At 41.8% G+C, this 19,023-nt stretch overlaps 5 non-coding genes across 5 annotated transcripts; 3 read left to right on the top strand and 2 right to left on the bottom strand.

Moving 5' to 3' along the window:
- The first annotated feature begins 7,989 nt into the window (after positions 1 to 7,989).
- TRNAF-GAA (transfer RNA phenylalanine (anticodon GAA)) lies at positions 7,990 to 8,062 on the top strand. The gene has a single exon. It is a non-coding gene; the product is annotated as a tRNA-Phe (tRNA).
- A 4,255-nt stretch (positions 8,063 to 12,317) lies between these two features.
- Positions 12,318 to 12,390, top strand: TRNAK-UUU (transfer RNA lysine (anticodon UUU)). Its single transcript has one exon. It is a non-coding gene; the product is annotated as a tRNA-Lys (tRNA).
- A 2,094-nt stretch (positions 12,391 to 14,484) lies between these two features.
- Positions 14,485 to 14,557, top strand: TRNAF-GAA (transfer RNA phenylalanine (anticodon GAA)). The gene has a single exon. It is a non-coding gene; the product is annotated as a tRNA-Phe (tRNA).
- Positions 14,558 to 15,476: 919 nt separating this feature from the next.
- TRNAK-UUU (transfer RNA lysine (anticodon UUU)) lies at positions 15,477 to 15,549 on the bottom strand. Its single transcript has one exon. It is a non-coding gene; the product is annotated as a tRNA-Lys (tRNA).
- Positions 15,550 to 18,566: 3,017 nt separating this feature from the next.
- Positions 18,567 to 18,649, bottom strand: TRNAL-UAA (transfer RNA leucine (anticodon UAA)). The gene has a single exon. It is a non-coding gene; the product is annotated as a tRNA-Leu (tRNA).
- Positions 18,650 to 19,023: the final 374 nt, after the last annotated feature.

Genomic DNA, 19,023 nt, shown 5'->3' on the forward strand with positions numbered 1-19,023 from the left:
GATACATGAAAATTAAGAAAAGTAAAATCCTTTTATTATATTTTCTTCAAATAATCACCATGACATTCTATGCACTTTTGTATTCTTATAAACTATTTTTGAAAACACTCAAGTGCTATAAGCTCACTTTCATAGGTGTGAGTAGCTTTAGTGCCGGAGAACTTTCCACTCCTGATGGTTTTAGTAGTAGAGAACAGGAAATGACCACATGGGGCCAGGTGAGGACTATAGGGAGGATGAGTCCTAAGTTTAACCTGTGGACTCCAGGACCTGAATGGTGATGTTGCCTGGGTGGGTGAACGCATTGTCATGGTACAAGATGGTCCCTGTGATGCTGTCCTTGGCAACCATTGTTGAAGCGTCCCAAAAACTTTTGGGAGGCATGCTGTTACGTACGTTTCGTTAAGCAGTAATAGTCCTTTGTTCCTCCAGAGGAAGAGTTGCAACATGATTATTTGGGAAGAAGAAAGTTGCTACCAATTTTTCTCCTACACTTTGGGGCTGCTTTACTTTTGTTGGTGGATTTTTTTTTTTTTTTAATTTTTGGGGGTTTACTGAGGGTACAGAGAACCAGGTTACACTGATTGCATTTGTTAGGTAAAGTCCCTTTTATAATTGTGTACTGCCCCCAAGAGGTGTGCCATACACTTGACCTCTCCCACTCCCCTTCCTCCTTCCCTTTCTCCACTCCCCCAAGCCCCTACCCCTCACCATATACTAGGTCATCGATTGTCCTCATCAGAATTGAGTTCATTGGATTCTTGTTTCTCCATTGTGTGTTGCTTTACTAAGAAGAATGTGTTCCACTTCCATCCAAGTTAATACGAAAGATGTAAAGTCTCTGTCTTTTTTTAGTGCCTAAATAGTATTCCATGGTGTACATGTACCACAGCTTGTTAATCCATTCCTGGATTGGTGGGCATTTAGGTTGTTTCCACAGTTTGGTGATTGTAAATTAAGCTGCAATAAACACCTACCCACACTGTCACTGACACTTACCCTCTGGATCAAACTGGTAAATCCAGATTTCATCACACGTAATGACGTCAGACTTGCCTCTGTGGAATCTGACCAGCATTTCTTCACACCATTCAACACAGATGTGCTTTTGCTCATCTGTCAAAAGTGTGAGGCACCCACCAGGATGGAACTTTCCTGACTCAAAGATAATCGAGCAGAATTTTGGACACTGCTGGCAATCTGTAGTGCCACTTCAATGTTCTTAAATGTCATTCAATTCTTTTCATGAGCCATTTTTTCCATAGCAGTGATGTTTTCCTCAGTCACTGTGGTTGCCAGATGCCTATTCCTCTTTTTATCTTTCCATAGAGTTCAGCCTCTTTTAAATTCTTGAAAGCATTGAAAAATTGTCACGCGGGAAGGAGTAAGAACCCCGAAAGCCCATTGCAAACATTGAAGACTTTGGGACTCCTTTAACTCACTTTTCTTTTGGGGGGGGGCCTGGGCTGGGTTTGAACCCACCACTTCCAGTATATAGTGCCAACACCCTACTCCTTTGAGCCACAGGCAGTGCCCCACTTTTTTTTTTTTGGAGACAGGGTCTCACTTTGTCACCCTCAATAGAGTACTGTGGCATCACAGCTCACAGCAAACTCTAACTCTTGGGCTTAAGCTATTCTCTTGCCTCACTCTCTCAAGTAGCTGGGACTACAGGAACCCGCCACAAGGCCCAGCTAATTGGTTTTAGTTGTCATTGTTGTTTGGCAGGCCCGGGCTGGATTTGAACCCAACAGCTCCCGTGTTATGTGGCTGGCGCCCTAGCCACTGCGCTACAGGCGCCAAGCCTTTTAACCCACTTTTAAAATCTCTCCTCCTAGCTCATAGCCAACGGAGGGCCTCAGGGACGGAAACGAATGAAGCTCTCCCAGCAACACCAATAAGCCCAGCAAGTTGCAACTTGCACGTTGAATCAGAAAGGACGCTGCTGTCAACTGTATTTCTTGGAAGTGAAATAATGGTCCATAACACAGTCTGTCTGAAAATTTTCATAGTGATCTTTGTATAAGGGGAATAGTTTTTGATACTGGGCTTGCTTCACTTCAAAAACTAAAAATTTAATTTTTATTGATGAATTTAATATCTCTTGCCCATTTAGATTCTCAGATTCTTAGCTCTTTCATGTAGGGATAGAAACTCTTATTTTTTGAAACATAAGCAACTGAGTTTTGATTTGAAGACCTTTGAGAGAAATAAAAACAAACAAACAAAAATACCTGTTTAGGTTTCCAGTGTAAAGTTCAGTTTCAGCAAGGAGATTAGCAAAGTAACCTAGGAGTCTGGAGGGGACTCAGATCAGAGCTAGTATACAATTCCTGTGCATGGGATGGACTTCACATTTACTAAACATCTGCTTCTGTGTACAGGATGCTGAGATAGAAACTCTAAAGCATTCTCTGGTTTACACATAAAAAACATTAAGAGAAAAATATTGCAATCATCATTTCCAAGATGAAGAAACAAAACATAATTTAAGTAAATTCACTCAAAGCCTCATAGCTGATAGATTAGTCACAGTGTTGGAATTTGAAGCTGGGTTTGTTTAACCCCAGAGTTTATGACCTCTACAACCTTGTGCTCCAGAAAAAGTCTCTGGGAGAAACTCTGGGATGGAAGGCAGCTGGTAATTGGGTACTTTCCTCCCAGATCACATCACATCATGCTAAAATACACATTGCCATTTCCAGAAGCTATAATAATTAATGAGGACAGAATTGTTTCTCTTTAAGATTCACCTAAAAAAAGGAACATCCTTGAAATTCAGCCTACAGATTTCTTGACTGCTCAAGGCTCCCGTGATCACAAAATTAGCTAAATTGTCAGGGATTATCTTCCAGCGGGAGGCCACTTATCTGTTCAGATCATTTGCCTGATTCTCACTGCTAGATTTGATGTTTTTTCTAGCAAGCTGAAAGCTAAACACCTTTAAAGTTTCTGAGAGGTGCGTCCTGCAATCTTGAATATTACCACGATGTATGATTTTCTACATTAGGGTAATCAAATGTAGCTGAAACATCCAATGATCCTTTCTCAAGTCTTTTAACATACATGACGGGTTGGAGTATGGATCTTGAGCAGTCAATCATGAAGAATCAGGATTCAAATTGTGACTTAGCAAAATTATAAATAATTATGCTTATCAGGGACCTCTAAAGTCACAGAAAAAAATGATAATCCTATACAAAGATCTGCTCCAGTTTCAGCAAGATAACTGAAGTTACCTATAGTATCATCCTGAAAAGAAGTGTAGGAAAATGTTTGGAATTTATTCACTGCAGTTGCATGCCTTGTGAAACTCTAATAAGATTGTTATCAAAATTAAGAGCTTACCTGGTACTCTACCCTACCCAGTTGGAAGCATTCCAATTCTTTCAAGACTTTCCCTTCTAAAGTTCATAAACTAGGCCAGGCTTGGTGGCTCATCCCTGTAATCCTAAGCACTCTGGGAGGCCAAGGTGGGCGGATTGCCTGAGCAAGAGTAGGACCCTGTATCGGAAAAAAAATAGCAAGGCGTTGTGGTGGGCACCTGTAGCCCCAGCTACTCAGGAAGCTGAGGCAAGAGGATCCCTTAAACTCAGGAGTTTGAGAGTTGCTGTGAGCTATGATGCCATGGCACTCTACCAAGGGCAACAAAGTGAGACTTTGTCTCAGAAAAACAAGCAAACAAAAACCAAAAAAAAAAAAACAAAGTTCATAAACTAATCCATGCTTACACTTTCCATAGCCTTTTCTCTACTGGCTTTGTAAGTAAAGTGCTCCATCTTTGGTTCGCATTGATGGCTCAGGGGAAGGAGGCAGGGTGGCCAGATGAAGCTCCTTTAAAGGCAAGAAATTAAAGAGCTCAAAATCTTCTACAAATAATCTTGCAGAGGTCACATCTTCTGAGCTTGACCAGGTAATGTGAAAGGCTACTAAAGAACCAGTTGGTCCTGACATATCTCAAGGAATGTTTTCATTCATTCTTTCATTCCAAATTTACTCCAGCCTGTTGGGTAACAGAAAAGATTAGATAATCAGGCAATTGCAATCTAGTTTGTTAAGTGATATAAAAATACCATAGAAGGACAAGAAACAGTGGTGGGTGGGGAAGGAGGGGACAGAGACATGTCAGACAAGGCTCCTAGGACTAGGAGAATATATGTGAGCCCGGTGGTGCAAATTAAGTAGGGTTAAGGATAAGGGCAATGTGGAAAATGCTACATGGACAAAAATGAAGGGCAAGGGCAAAGAGAGAACACTGAGCTACTGTGCTGGAGAAAGGCAAGGTCCACCTTGTGAGAGGCTTTATATACCTCGTAAAGCAGCCTTGGTTTTTGTTTTCAACTAAGAAGCCAGGGAAGGGTTTTGAAGCAGGATAGTGGGTTCCAGCAAGGGAAATTGAATTGTAGGTAAGAGGACCAATTAAGAGGTTGTTGAGAGAATATGAAAATGAAGAGAAATGGAAGGATTCTAGAAATAATGAGGTGGAATGAAAGCTTTTAATTGTGATTATGGATGGAGAGCGGAGGGAAGAAGGAATTCCTATTTTTCAGGCTTAGGAACCTTAGGTAAAAAGGGGTGGTAAGATAAACAAGTTTGGAGGGAAAGATGGGTTCATTTTTGGATATGCTTTATTACAGAATCCTGTGGAGGGGATGAATAAGCAATTTTAAAAATGGGTCTTACACATGATAAATAGCTATATTTTTGTGAAAACTGAGGAATGGGAGACTGAGAGAAACTGCACATTAAAATTACCTGGCCAATAAAAAATATATGTGGGACATGCCTGACCCTCTTTCCCTTCCCCCACAAGAAAAAGCTTACTAAGGCCCTCACCAGAAGTAGATGCTGGTGCCATGCTTCTTGTACAGCTTGCAGAACTCTGAACCAAATAAACCTCTTTATAAATTATCCAGCCTCAGATAGTCCGTTATAGCAACACAAAATGGACTAAGACAACCTGTTATTAGGGTATATTATATAGCACAGCTGACTCTAAAATACGTGATTATCTGGCTGGACCTGACCTCATCCCATGAGGTCAAAAGAACAAAAAATATATAATACATAGATCCCATCTGCAGAGATTCTGATTCAAGGAAGGCTAGGGCAAGTGCAATTGTATATACATGTATACATATACACACATATGTACATATATGTATATATACACACATGCATGTAAAAAATATAGTAAGAAGGGACCAACTTGCCCCAAATCATAGGCAAGTTACATATGTGCATATGTATAATATATAATTATATATATATAATATACATATAGAAATCTATATTTATTATATGGACTTGTGTAAAGAGGGTGCCAACAAATGTATACACATTTTAAGAAAAGAAATGTATTAAAATTATAATACTCAAGTCATATTTGACTTCTGCATTTACAAGAGCTACAAGATACAGTACACAAGATAACCAATGTTATTAGTATATATCGAGTATTACAAAATCAGGATGTCAATCAGGCTGTTCTCTTCTGGAAGCACTGGGAGAAAATCTGCTTCCAAGCTCATTCTTCTTGTTGGCCAACTTCAGCTTCTTGCAGTTGTAGAACTGAGGACAATTTCCTTGCTGGCTGTCAGCTAGGAGCCCTCTTACCTCTAGAGACTGCTCACATTTCATGCCATGTGGTCTCCTTTGTCTTCAAGCCAGCAAGGGAGCATCGCATCCTTTTTGTGTTTTGAATCTCTAACTCCCTTCTGCAACAAGCTGGAGAAAACTTCCGTTTTTAAAGGGCTCATGGGATGAGGTCAGGTCCAGCCAGATAATCACGTATTTTAGAGTCAGCTGTGCTATATAATATACCCTAATAACAGGTTGTCTTAGTCCATTTTGTGTTGCTATAACGGACTATCTGAGGCTGGATAATTTATAAAGAGGTTTATTTGGTTCAGAGTTCTGCAAGCTGTACAAGAAGCATGGCACCAGCATCTACTTCTGGTGAGGGCCTTAGTAAGCTTTTTCTTGTGGGGGAGGGAAAAGAGGGTCAAGCATGTCCCACAGCCAGAGTAGGAGCCAGGGAGAGAAGTGGAGGTGCCAGATGCTTTTAAAGAGCCAATGTTCATGGGAACTAATGGAGAACTCACTCCACACTACAGGGAGAATCCCAAGTTCTTCATTAGGGTTTTGCCCCCAGGACACAAACACTTCACACTAAGCCCCACCTCCCACATTAGGGATGAAATTTCAACATAAGATTTGGAGGGGACAAACATCCATACCATATCTTAGGTTACAGGTTAAGGTGATGGATTTATGCATGGCATTTGGGGGCTGGCAGGGTATCTTGGGGGCTGTTTCAGAATTTTCCCTACTACAATTACCTAGGGAAAACAAAAGAGTGAATTTAAGCAAAACAAATAATAGGCTTTTGAGTCTAAAAAAACTTTGAAGCCACTTGGTTGAGTTGTGCCAGCCCCAAACTTCTTACCTCAGGAGGACCTTTTCCTGAATCTCTTTTGAGAAGGGCAATCTAGAATCATCCTTCATTTTAAGTCTATACATTATAAACGAAGGTCATATTTTTGTTTCAAGTTATAACAAGCCTATATTATGTTTATTTTATTTTATTTTTGAGACGGAGTCTCACTTGTCACCTTCAGTAGAGTGCCTTTGCATCATAGCTCACAGCAACCTCAAACTCTTGGGCTTAAGCGATTCTCTTGCCTCAGCCTCCCAAGTAGCTGAGACCACAGGTGAGTGCCACAATGCCTGGCTATTTTTAGAGACACAGGTCTGCTCTTGCTCAGGTTGGTCTGGAACCTGTGAGCTCAAGCAATCCACCTGCCTTGGCCTCCCAAAGTGCTAGGATTACAGGCAACCATGCCTGGCTATCTTTTTATTTATGAGTCAAGTGAACCTGAAGCATTGAATTATTTTAACTAACAGCTGTATGGAGTTTATTTAAAACATTTTTAAGTGAATAAATGCAAGGGATACAAAGTTAGGAAATGGGAGGTGGAGGTGGAATAAAATCAGTATATTATTAAATCACAGCTTGCTTCTTAGAGTTTGAAAGAAGCCTAAGCTAACTCCATTTTGACTGTGTCTCTGTGTGTGTAAAATGCTAAGATGGTAGTACAAAAGTTTTGGTGTGTTTTTAATAGTAGGTTTTGCAAATTAATGCTTTTAACAAATATCATATAATGAAAAAAATACCATATGATGACTCCATGTACACCTCATATGGAAGTAACACTGAAAGTCTATATTTGAAGCCTTTGCAAATGGCCTATATAGCTTCTTCTATATATTCTGGAGTCCAATTTGAAGATATTGGTAAAAATCAAAATGTTCATGTCTTTTGACCTTGCAAAATCTTCCTTCACACAAGAACAAATATATACAAAAGAACAATTATTGCCATATAGTTTTTAATAATGAAATATAAAAAAAGTAAAAATGTCCATCATTAGCAGTTTAACAGTTGGTGTTATATCCACACAATCCAGTACTGAGCATGGATTAAAAAGCACGAAGTTGGTCTACATAACTGCCATAAAAAACTCCATGATTTATTTTTCAATGAGAAAAGCAAACTGCAGGGAGTCCGAGGCGGGTAGATTGCCTGAGCTCACAGGTTCGAGACCAGTATGAACAAGAGCAAGACCCCCGTCTCTATAAACTAGCCGGGCATTGCGACGGGCGCCTGTAGTCCCAGCAACTTGTGAGGCCCAGACAAGATCATTTGAGTTTGAGGTTGCTGTGAGCTGTAATGTCACAGCACTCTACCAGGGGCGATAAAGTGAGCCTCTGTGTCAAAAAAAAAGCAAACTGCAGGGCAGTTAAAACAAAAAAACTTAGACAAAACTGAAGTCATCATTTCTAGCTTGTAAGCAAAGGCCTTGCTCTATCACCTCTGTAGTATCTGCCAAATACCAAACGCCTGCTGAAGTTGTAAGACCTTTGTGAGCATGGAACAGATATTATTACATTATAATCATGTAGGAGGAAAAAAGGCCGCCAGGAGGAGCCGAAATAGCTCAGTTGGGAGAGCGTTAGACTGAAGATCTAAAGGTCCCTGGTTCGATCCCGGGTTTCGGCAACGGGTGCTTCCGTTTTAAGCGTCATCTCCGCGTGTAATTTCTGTGACGCTCAATCACGCTTGGATAGATAGGAGACAAATCATCTGCCTTTATCCCCCTGAAAAGGAGGACAGAGGAAAACGAACCTGTCAGGGAGGACAGCAGAAAACGAACCTGTCATGTTTCTAAACTGCTCAGTACTAAGTCAGGGCCCCATTCCTGACTCGGGGTCTGCGTCGCGAGACTCCGCGCAGTCGCTGCTCTGCGCGCAGCTCACTTTCTTGAACAACCCTGCCTGCTCCTTCCTGGTATCCAAGGATGCCCAGGGAGTTGTAGGGGTTGAACTTTCCTCCCACGCCCCAAGGGGAGGGCGACTTCCGACTATGCCGACCGCGTGGACGGTGCGAGACTGCACCTCCGCTCCGCTCAAACCCGTGTCTCAGGGGCAGGAACGCTCGAAATCCAATCATGAATGATAGGAAGAAAACTCAAAGGGTGGTCTAATAGCTCCAGCAGTTAAACCTTGCGGGGTGTACGCCAGGGTATGTGACACCTAATTTTACGTGTCAACTTCTCTAGGCTAAGATGCCCAGTTGTTTGTTCAAACACCAGTCTAGATGTCACTGTGAAGGTAGTTTTTAAGACATGTGTTTAACATTTAAATCAGTAGACATTGAGTACAGCAGATTAGAGTCTGTACCGTGGATGGGCCTCATCCAATCAATTGAAGCCCTTAAGAGAAAAGATTGGGGTTTCTGAGGAAGAAGGAATTCTCCTTACATGTTTAACTTAGAAAACTTACCCAAGTTCCCAGCTTGCTGCCCTGCTGAATTTGGACTCAAGACCGTAATATTAGCTCTCTACTTGAATTTTCAAGCTGTCAGACTGTCCTACAGCTTTTGGACTTATCAACCCCCACAGTCGTGTCAACCAAGTTCTTCACTCTGTCTTTACCTCTGTTTCTAGCTCTATCTTACGGTTCTGTTTATCTGGAGAGCCCTGACAGCATGCCTCAAGGTGTTGCTTACACACAGGTAAGAAGAGGAAAGAAAGATCATTACTATTGCTCCAAGCAAAGGGAAATATTTCCTAGGAAATATTGGGGTTTTGCCCGGAAGGGGAAAATCTTGTCCAGTTTTTAACATGAAGAGGAACGGGGGAATCCCAGCGAGAAGCATTTGGAATTCAAGCAAGAAGCTCAGAGAAGTAGACAGAGTATCTCTAGCTCTTTCATGGCTGCACGTGCCTACTTACCTTTCAAAGCACAATTATAAGGCCATTTTTTCCCTGCCAGATGTTACTCTGCCCACCTGGTTGTTTCTCTGTGTTAGCAAAGCATTTGACTGTTTTTTGTTTTCTTCCATGAAAGCATTAATTCAAGGGCTTTCAACTGTTTGCTACCTGTCTGCTTGTCTGACAGAGACACAGGAGATCTACAGTTGGTGTGTGGGGATGGGGGTGTAGGTGGGGGTGGAGGAAGAGGAGGGATTGGGTAGATTACAGGGAGCTTCCCAGAGAGGATGGCAGTTATGCTGCATGCTCAAAGGTGAAGGATAGCAGAACATGCCGTCTCAAAATATGCCACTTTGGCCTAAGGATCATTTTGAGTTAAAGGCAATTGAAAAAAAGCTGATAAAAAGTTATTTTTCCTCCATTTGCCTAAAAGTGGGACAAACATTTACAAAAGTGTCTCTCCTCTCTTCTGAAGTTTATCTCCTAGGACAACTTTAGGCCCCAAAGGGCACCAGAGAAAACCATGTAACAAATTTTACTAATTAGACTTTATCTACCATTAATTTCCCATATATTTGCTTTCCCACAATTTGGTGCCCCTAGAGATTCTAAGGTCTTTTCCTTTGTCTTGTCACTTCTCCAAAAATTTATTGTTCTTTGTTAAAAATGCCGTATAGATTGTAGACCTAAACCATACCTTTGGAATTACTCATTTCCTGGGTAACATATGAAATACACATTAATACAGTTCTGTTTTTCTCCTTTTACTCTGTCTTTTTTAAATTTCAAAATATCAAAAGGATACAAATGTACATATTTGTTACATGCAATAATGCTTGAGTCAGGGCTTTTGGAATGTTTGCCACCAAAATAGTGTTCCTTGTACCCCAAAAGTAAGTTTTTATCCCTCCCTCTCCCAAACCTTCCCCCCTTTTGGTTTATAATGTCCTTTATATCTCTCTGTGCCCAAGAGTACCCATTGTTTAGCTTCCACTTTTTAGTGAGAACATACGGTGTTTGGTGTTCCATTCTTGAGAAACTTTACTTAGGATAATGGTTTCCAGTTCCATCCAAGTTACTGCAAAAGATATTATTTCATTCCTCTTGATGGCTGAGTATTGCTCCATGGTGAGTGTGTATACCATTTTGTTAATCCATTCATGAATTGATGAATACTTGAGTTAATTCCACATCTTCATGACTGTGAATTGTGCTGCAATAAATATTCAAGAACAGGTGTGTTTTTTAATAAAATTATTTCTTTTCTGCCAGGCAAGGTGGCCCATGCCTATAATCCTAGCACTCTGGGAGGCTGAGGCAAGTGGATTGCTTGATCTCAGGAGTTGGAGACCAGCCTGAGCAAGAGTGAGACCCCTCACTAAAAATAGATGTTGTGGTGAGCACCTGTAGTCCCAGCTACTTAGAGGCAGCAAGAGGATCCCTTGAGCCCAAGAGTTTGAAGTTGCTGTGAGCTATGATGCAACAGCACTCTATGGAGGGCAGCATAGTGTGACTGTGTCTCAAAATAAATACATACATAAATAAATAAATAAATAAAGTATTTATTTTCCCTTTGGGTAGGTACCCAGCAATAAGATTGCTGGATCGAATGGCAGGTCTACATTTATTTCTGTGATAAATCTCCGTTCTGTTTTCTATAGAGGTTATACTAATTTGTAATCCTGCCAACAGTGTGTAAAAGTATTTTTTTCTCTCTGAATCCAAGCTGGCCTCTGTTTTTTTTTTTTTTTACTTTTTAATGATAGCCATCTTGACAGGGGTAAGGTTTTAATGCGACTGTGGTTTTAATTTGCATTTATCTGATGATTAGCGATGTTGAGCATTTTTTCGTGTTTGTTGCCTATCTTCTTTAGAACTTCTGTTCATGTCTTCTACCTACTTTTTCATATTTTTTTTTCTTGCTGAGTTGTTTTAAGTTCTTTGTAGATTCTGGGTGTTAGTTCTTTGTCGAACGCATAGTTTGTGCGTATTTTTTTCCATTCTGTTGGTTCTCCATTCTGTTAATTGTTTCCTTTACTGTGCAGAAGCGTTTGCCTTTGATTAAGTGTCGTGTATTTATTTTTGTAGTTGCTAAATTGGCCTTTGGGGTCTTATCATAAATTCTTTGACTAGGCTGATGTATAGAAGAGTTTTTCCTACGTTCTCTTCTAGAATTTTGACCGTTGCATGCCTTACATTTAAGTCTTTTTTTTTTTTTTCCTGTCTAGGAATCCCACCTGCCAACTCAGAAAGGTAAGACAAAGAATTATTTTTCCTTCTCTACGGTTGGTTGGGAGAACGTAGGGGAAGGAGATAAAAGGGACAGAGATATTTCAATTACTGGTGGAACAGAACGTGCAAAGGCTCAGAGGCCTAAGAGTATGCCAGGATCTGAGATAGTGCAGGACCCAGCTGAGAAGCGGAGAGCTAATATGTTCAGCCTGCGAATAGCTGCGTGATCTGCGCGTGCGCAGAAGCCTGCCCAGCGGGGGCGGGGCAGGGCCGTGCGCAGCCCTAGATTCCGGGAGCGGTGACTTAGATCTTTCCTTTTTGCAGCTAATGGGCTTCGCTTTCCTTTCTGAGGTGGGCACCTGGAATGGAGACAGGAATTGCGAAGTGACGCCTTCTCAGAAGAAGGGGCAGATCATAGTTACCATAGAACTATGGTCTTTTACCCTGTGTGCTTTGGGTTTAGAGGGGAAAGAAACGCGTGGAAGTGGAGACAGCAGGCGGCTGCTTCTCCCTCTGTGCAGTTTTACAGAACTCAAGATTCAGATTTACCAAGGGGGTCCCTAAATTAGCGGAGCGTGCTTTATTTAACAACTCTGTATTCAGCTGCCAAAGAATAACCTAATCACTCTCCCGATATACTCCCTACTTCGCCTCGCCTCCTCTCCGTCCCCGTCGGCTTTGTGCTTTAAAATCTTGTCGAAACTCCCGCATAAGGGAGGCAGCCAGGAACTCGCTCCATGATAAGGCCATTAGTTCGCAGCGCCAACTACAACACAGTCTTCATTAATCGAAGGAACTTTCTGCTTACGAGCCCGGATAGCTCAGTCGGTAGAGCATCAGACTTTTAATCTGAGGGTCCAGGGTTCAAGTCCCTGTTCGGGCGGAAGTATTTTTTCCATGGTAAAGAATGAGTTTTAGGGAGTGGTGTAAAGGACCCGAAATAGGCAAATTTATTCTGTAGCCACCGTCGAGTTGCTAGGGCTGAAATTCTGATATATTGAAGGACAGGACATTGAGATCTCGTCATTGAGTTATTTCCACCGCCCACACACGGGACTCTCCAGTCGCTGCATGGCTTCTCTACCCTGTGAGCCGCCCCTGCTGACCCTCTCTCTTGGATTGCCTCCTGCTTCATACCTGATGAATGTTAGCAGGATCCTGCACCTTCCCAGCCCTCCCTACTACCGGTCGAAAGAGTTTTTCTGAACTCTAAAAAGAAGGAGATAAGTATCTACAAGCTGAAACCCCGAACAGAGCAGCTCTTTCTCTCAATGAGGTTAAATCCTCCCACCCACCCCACTTCCTCCGCTTTATAAAGTGTGACCCTGAACACTGGAAGACGTTGAGGTTGAGATAGCAGCTTCTGTTAGACGGAGGCAGAGGTCAGTATTAGGAAAAAAATGCATTTAAGAAACTGGAATGGGATAAAACCGAGAAGTTAGCATCCACATACTAGGAATTAAAAAGGGAAACATAGCATCTTAGCAGAGGTTTTTAGGAAGTTGACTTGTAAACACAAAAAGCTCAGGTGTAAGGTCACCAAGGTGAACTAATTTTCCTTGTGCAGTGATGGGACCAGGATCCCTTGCTTAGCTAATAACGGAACCTTTCTTGCGTCAGCCAGGCAACAGAAGAAAGTCGGTCTTCATCTCCTCATCGACAAGATGGGGATATAGGCTGAATGTGTCAGGTGCCTTCATAGCGGATGGACTAGGGTACCCAGCGAGTCCTGACCAGTGGAGAAGAGCCAAGGTGGAGGTAGCGCTCAAGGATGAGCAGGGTCTTGGCCTTCCCCACCGTAATGTGTTATCCATGGTCTGCACAGACCCCACAGTTGCCTCCTCTCTCCAAGGCTCAGCTTCCTCTGGAGAAAGGGAATAAATAATAATAGCTTCCACCTTGTAAACTGATGATGATTAAATGAATAGGAATGCATGCACATTGCTTAGTAGTGTCAGCCTAAAAGCAAGCATTCAATACACAGTAATTATTATAATTATTAAAGAGCTTTCAATCTAGCTATGAAACAGAAGACACACACTTTAGCAGGTAAGAAGTTCTTTCAAACAAATATATGTGCCCAGCATGCCTAAGAGCATAAGCTGTTATTGATGTGACTTGGGTTGGTTGGTGGTAAGTGCTGAAAGAACAGCAATTGTTACTGATGCAAGAGTAGGCTAGTTTGGCAAGACAGCTGCTTTCTTGAGGAACGTGAATGGTGAAGTTCAGAAGGCATTCCAGGGACAGAAAAAGGTAAGGAGCTGTGGCAAGTGCTCCATTTTTTTCTTTCTTCTTGAGTGAGTCCCTTGGAACGTGATCAGATCCACTTTGGGGAACCCTGAAAAGTGGAATGTCTATTGTCTTTACTCCAACCATTGTCTGACTGTACAAGAAGATGACAGGAGTGGAGAACACCTAACCCTTCCAGTTTCCCCACCTCTGGTCCATTCCCTCTCCAACCATGGTTTTCTGCACTTGCTGAAAGGTGACAGACAAAAAACAAAACAAACAAAGAAACAAACAAAAAAAAAAATCAAAGTTTGTCTCAACCACGACCTTTTGTGCTTTGGAGCCACCAGATAGTTCTGGTGATGATTGGGAGCAAATTAGCTATTTCATTTAAACATCATTATAACGAATGCCATATCAACACAAGGAAGGCCTTGGGGGTGGGGACAGAAAGCGACCTGGAGATCTGTGCTGGACACAACAGTACGTTCTCAGTAAGTGGCTGTTTTTATTCTTATTAGGATTCTGGGGAGATGCAGAGAAAGCATTAGGCAGACAATAAAGGCGGAACACGAGTTTCTGAGTTTCCTCACGTGACAAATATTTTTTTCATGCACTGTACTCAAAACGTCAGAATTAAAAAATAATAGTTCGGAAAGTTGAAATGAAGAATCAAAAAATTGGAAATGAGGGGAAACGGGATTAAAAAAAATTTTCCTTTAATAGGGCGGCTGGGACCAATGTCCTAGCCGAAATAGCTCAGTTGGGAGAGCGTTAGACTGAAGATCTAAAGGTCCCTGGTTCGATCCCGGGTTTCGGCAAGGGTTTTGTTGGTGCATCACCTTTGAACAGAGGGGTCTGGAGTTCACTCCTTCCAATCTCTACGTGGGCTTGTCTCCCTCCCCCCTGCACATTTGTAGGTACACCCTACGCAGACATGGACTGCTGTTCTCCATGTCTCTAAAACATGCACGTGCCAATGAAAGGATATTACAGGTAATTAGTAAAGCATTATGAGGATGCAAAATCATGAAGCCTCCTAAGAATGTCAGAAATCACAGAACGATCTGTTCCCAGTTCCACGATCACCATTGATACTATTGGATGTTAGGTAGCACAAGGTTTCCTATCGTGGTGGCTAACACGTCTGTTGCACTGGGGGCAAATCCTGAGTTTGATCCCCGGTGTATGCACCTGAGAGCTTTTGCATTTACAGCAAGACTCACGAGTCCGGGTCCCACCTGGCCTTTAGGAATCCGGTGAAGGAAAGTGCCTAGTTGGAGACATATGGATTATGCGTCTTCACGTGTCTTTGTCTAAAATGATTCTTGGGATTTCAGTTTCCTCAGCGAGCTTTTAATAAAAGTGTCCGAATATATTCCTCGGTGCCAAAATGTGCACAATTCCTGCCAAAGAATATAACTATTAAGACTCTGACGACCGATGTGCAATTTTGTCAGTTATGTGCTTACTGATATTTAGAACATAAAAGTAATACGTTAGTTTTATGGGAAAAATATCCGAAGAGGGAGCAACCTACACGGGTTGAAAGAGTAAGGCCATTTGTTTTTATTTAGCCCAAACCCTTAGAAAGTCTTTTCTTTTTTGATTTTTGAGTTAACTCCCATAAGAGAGTGCTAAGAGAGTGTACTAAAGTGGGTTTTGCATAAGGTTTCATTTGGTCAACCTTGCCCGGGACGCGCAGTACACCTAAATTTGTTTTGGACTTTAAAACAACCTCGCCCGAACAGGGACTTGAACCCTGGACCCTCAGATTAAAAGTCTGATGCTCTACCGACTGAGCTATCCGGGCTCTCCAAAGAGAATCTTCCCCCAGCCTATCAGCAGTTAAATAGGACACGTGGCCACATTCTTTCCCTACCAGAGTCTTTTTGCTGATTCTCCAAGAGCAGAACCTTCAAAATCGAGATCGAGCGGGAGTTCGGTGATATCAAGTCTTTATCTCTCCCATCAGAGACTACAAAGCAAAAATTAACCTCCTGCCTGACCTGCTCAGCGCCCTAAAGGGGACCTCCCATGAGTAATTCCCCAGATTTAGAGTTGTGGCTTTGGGTGAGGTGCGGGATTTCTAATTCCAGTCTTGGTGTTTGGGAAAACCTGGAGAGTGTCGTGGGCGGCTAACATTACACTGATGAGTAATTATGTTTTCAATAATCGATTTGACAGACCTTGCGCACAAACTACGCTTTAGGAACTAAGAGAGCTTGTGGGGCTGCAGACGGAGTCTCAGCCCTGGGTGGGGCCAGAAGACACGCAAAGCAGAAGCCCCCATTCAAGGGCTATGATGGTGGGAAGCCACGCCTAGCGGACGCCGAGGACGTGACCGGCACCTGAAGTCAGTCAGCCAAGGTTTCCCGAGTGGTGACGTCTGAACTGAACTATGGATGGGCCTCTGAGCGCTTGGAAAGAGGATTCTGAGCACAGGGAATAGCAAATGGGAAATGACGTTATTTACTTGGATAGGGAATCTGATTGTTTCCCTGAAGCTTCCATTAAAAGATTTTGATCAGGCAAGCTGCAGGCTGGATTTGATCTTTTTTGGGAGTTCTGGTACCTGGGCAGCTGTGTCCCCGATGTACCTAATTAGGTAATTCTGTAATTCGTCCTGTTTCTTCATAATTTCTTTGCCATGTCATTCCTTAAGGCATTGGATAAAATCCCCTGAAAGGATTTAGAGCCCTGTAAGGTGAAGCCTCACGCACATTTGAGCTCTCCTTGGCATTCAAAGACACTACACGGAGGAACGAGACGATTTACATTCCTTTATGGAGAAACATCAGGACAGCAAAAGGCAAAGATTAAAAAATAACCACATGGCAAGATATCCACGTTATGTTAAGCAAAAAGAACACAATGTGCCAAACAAACTAAAGTGAACACATACACATATATCCTTTAATTATATGTTGTTTGAATATACATAGTAGATCTATAAGGATAGAAAACAATCTTTTGGGGGACTGGCAATAAAGCGTGTGAAAGGAAGCTCTCATTATTTTCTTTATGCTTATCTGCATTATTTGATTTAAAAAAACACATGTATTACTTTTGTGATGAAGTAAATGAAAAAAAAAATGTGATCCATGAAATTATTCCATGCTTCTGGGAACACATAGGTAGCTCTTCAGGTAAAAGCTTCCTTGATTCTGTGTTTTTTAAGGATCCAGCAGAGAAAGGTTAAGACGCAAACTTTTTGTTAGCCAGAAGGCAATCGAAAGAAAATAAAAATCCACCACCTTTTCAGTGGGGGTCCCTCCATTCCTTGAGAAGAGTTGTTTGTATTGAAAAATCACAAATGTATTAGGTACAGTTTCCACAAATGAAGCCGTGGATCCCTAAGCAGCCTATGGCAAGTCTCTGTTCAACCAAGGAAACTAAAACCAGACTCCTTGGAAAGGAGCTTCCTGTACCATGAGGTCAGTCCTCAGGGAAGTTATGAGCCTTTGGCCTATTCCTCTCCAAACCTTTGATCCTCCCTCCACTACTTACAACAGTATCAGGTACACAAATGATTGCTGAGTTAAGCTTTGAATGACAGAGAGCATGAAGATCTGCTTCCTGCTCTCCTAAGATAGACCACACTGACTGATAGTACCAAACTCTGAGACCAACAGTCTCACACTGTGTAACTATATCAAGTGTTCATGGCGTGGCACAGGTCTGCTTAACACAGAGAAGTAGCTGGAGCTATTTGTAATTGAATACTCTACAGTGCCTTTTACTCTGCTCCCAGACCTCATCTTGAAATGCCACCCTCTTCCCACTTTCACACCTTCTTTGGTTTGGGAAATGCTGGCTGATCCTCACAGACAGGGCTCAGTAATGGCCCCAGTGTTCCCTGCTTTGTCCTCTCAGATGGAGTTAGGGCCTGGGGGCCCTGAGCTTGTCCTTGTTGCTTCACTCATCTCAACCTAACTTAAGCACCTGTTTAATGGGCCTGTTTTTCCTCCTGGAGTGTTTCTGCTTTGTCTATGGGAGTTCTCTGTATCTCCCGAAAACCTGAGTCAGTGCCTAACTGCAAAACTCTCAGAAACTGTCCTTGAATGAATGAATGAATGAATATGTAGTTGGATGAAAATCATTGGTCAGAGGTTTTCAGTGGAAGAGATGGAGGGGCAGAGTTGGTCTTTGGAAGTTTGGTAGAGAGAGAGGAAGAACAGTTCTGTCAAGGTGAATATTTTAATAATCAAATGGGATAAGTTTGTACTAAAAATTTCTCAATCTATTGTGCCGCCTTGTTTTTTTCTCTCCAGCGCTTATCATCATTTGAAATTCTTCTATTTATTTGTCAGCTTGTTTATAAACCGTCTCTTCCTTCTGTCACTTTTTTTTTCTTCTGTCACTTTCTAATGAAAATGCCACTAGTCAGTAATCTTATTGGTAAGTACCTTACCTTTTTTGTTGTTGTTTTATATTTGAATATGTTCAAATATATATCAATATATTTTATATTTGAACAAACAACCCCCCCACCCCTAAACTCTGCATTCCCCAGCGCGGTGTTCAGTACTTGGCATATAGGTTCTCAGAAAGTAACTGTTGACCAAGAGGGAACGTTTTCACAGCACAATGGTCTCTCACTCTCTGTTCTCCTTCTCCCTCACGGGCAGTTTCACGCAGAGGTTTTCTTTCTACTTTAGGTTGAAATGTTACTGTCACTTAATGACCCAGTCTGTGTTGGATACTGTCATTTGGACTCTTCTAATTGCAAAATCGATAACTAGGAATTTGTATACCTCAATTTACAAAATTGAGAACCAGGAATTTAGGAAGGAAAACTTGGCTTTGTTTGGGAAAATCACCAATCTTTACCAGAAGTGGGGTTCGAACCCACGCGGATATAAATCCATTGGATCTTAAGTCCAACGCCTTAACCACTCGGCCATTCTGGTATTTTACTGTCATTTTATTTTAGGGCAACTCGGGCAATACTGAAGTAAAAAGTTCACAATTTAAGATTGTTTTTATTCCTGAGTAATAAAGAGTAATAAAGAAAAAACTTGGTAACTTTTATAATTTCTCTCTAATATCTTTATCACATCACCAGAAACTGGAGCCACTTGAAAACGATTGACAAAAGGCTTGACAAACGATTGACAAAAGGAGCAAGATTCCTGACACCTTCAAGTAAAGGGACGAAACACGGAACCGCAGTTAGTTTCCTTCCTTTTTAAGATAGGCGAGCCAGATGGGACATTTTAAAAGGCAATGTGTCTTGTCTTTTATTTTTCACCTCCCCAACTTTAAGTTCCTCCTTCTCATCAAA

The sequence above is a fragment of the Nycticebus coucang genome, chromosome 14 (assembly GCF_027406575.1).
Source record: "Nycticebus coucang isolate mNycCou1 chromosome 14, mNycCou1.pri, whole genome shotgun sequence".
NCBI lineage: Eukaryota > Metazoa > Chordata > Mammalia > Primates > Lorisidae > Nycticebus > Nycticebus coucang.